A 2,092-nucleotide genomic window follows, 5' to 3' on the forward strand; every position below is an offset into this window, starting at 1 on the left:
CTTGCTGAATGCTCCGAAGTTCAAACATTTCACATTTAATGTTCAATTTTTCGAAGAAGAACACATTTTCATTTTTTGGGGTCAACCATTTACAACTAATTATAAACGTTATTTTTTCGGAAAATCGAATGGGGAAGTTTTGGATATTACGTACATGAAGGTGAATGATCATCACTGGCATTTTGACATTTCTTGTCAAAAGATGAGCAATGTTCCAAACGGAGCAGTCGTTTTGAACTCTTAATTTTATTTTCTATACTTAATTCAAAAAATTGAATGTTTCATATGATTACATTATTTGTTTGAATTAGTGGAAACCAGACAATGAAATAAATGTTTAAAATGTGTTCTTTGGGATATCACAGTTTTGGTGTTTACAGATTCCGATTTTTCAAGAAATTAGTAAAAAAATTAAGCAATTCATAAAAAAAGATCAGTTTTCGTTATAATCATGTATAATTGCTGCATTCGGAACATCATTCAATTTAACATTTTTAAAATGGAAAATATTTTCCCGTAATTCCACTTCCAGAATTTTTTCATCTGAATCCTTGATTCGGAAATACCATAGACTTGAGAGTTCGTCAATAAACCTGGACCCCAAATATTCGAAAGTTCCTCGTTTTCATTGAAATTTCTTATTTTGAACCTTGAATACCCAAAGTCTGAAGGAGTGATGAAAGTCTGAGAAATGTTTCATAACGAAAAAAACTATATTCAAAATTGGAAACCTTATTCAAGAAGTCTAAGTCTCGAGAAGAAACTGAAAGCAGTTTTCCATAAAACGTCATATTCTGTCATATTCAATGCATAAAAATCACAATGAATTTTCTTGGCCTTTTTTTGCTCGGTTTTAACAATTTCATCGATTCCAATTTGTATTTCAGTATCCATTGGGTGTAAATAAAAATCTTCCAGAGTTTCCGAATCAAAGAATGGTAAAATTGACATAAATCCAGACTGACTGTTAGAAGTGATAAATAATGATTGGGTTTTGATTTTTCGATTTAGCTTATTGAACATGTTGCTCAGTTTAACTGACAAATTTGAAATTTGAAAGGTGTTGAAATTAAAAATTTCGAAGTAGACTTTTGAAACTTCAACTTGTTCGAGATCTCGAATCGCCACATCCACAATATTCGAACTTTCCAGGGATGTGGTTCTTCCATTGAAAATTCTAGAATTGTCGCTCTCCGAATAAGTAAACTTGTTCTGAGAATTGTTTGAATCTTTATATCTCAGATACCGTAAAACCTCTAATAGAACGACACCCGGATCGTCCACTTTGAGCCTATATATCTCACTTCTTTTGAAAGATATCAAAAAGTGGTTAACTAGTAAAATGTTTATCAGGATATCAGCAACATTTTACTAGTTAGCCACTTTTTGATATCTTTCACAGAAAATGAGATATATAGGCTCAAAGTGGACGATCCGGGTGTCGTTCTATTAGAGGTTTTACGGTAGACTACGAATAAAGCTCAACCTTTAAAAAAACAATGATTAAATAATTTCATCATAAGATTCTCGGTTCAACAAACAACAAAAATAACGACGAAATTAGTTTTAGGTGGACAGTAGAGTTATAAAAAAGAAAATAAAAAGCGGAAACATGTGTGTGTGTGTGAGAGTTTTGGGTAAGAGGCAGTCGGTGTCTAGTTTTTGCGCGAATTCTCACCTAAAGTGAGAAATTTGAGAAGCGAGCTAGAAAAAAGAAAACTGCCAGCATGTTTCGAAACCAGACACGATATATTTTCTGGAGGTAATAACGTTAAGAAGGGGTTTGATGGGGGTTCGGAGAGAAAAGAGGTGAACTTAAAACAGAAAACGGGGAATTTAATCGTCTCTGCGCACATTAGAAAATTGTCAGGATAAAATAAGATTGCGATGATGAAAGTGATCATTTACAGCGGGGTTTCTTAAAGTGGGGAAGAGCACCAAATAGCACTTGACACGTGTTTGAATGAGGAGAAGATGTACGACACAAACAGCCTTATGGCATTACTGAACTGTGCAGCATCCGCGCATGAATCTGACTTGTCGGCGACGAATGGCTCCAGACTGTGATTTAAAGAATAGACATAAAAAAACA

The sequence above is a fragment of the Caenorhabditis briggsae genome (assembly GCF_000004555.2).
Source record: "Caenorhabditis briggsae complete genome, chrV, whole genome shotgun sequence".
Taxonomy (NCBI): Eukaryota; Metazoa; Nematoda; class Chromadorea; order Rhabditida; family Rhabditidae; genus Caenorhabditis; species Caenorhabditis briggsae.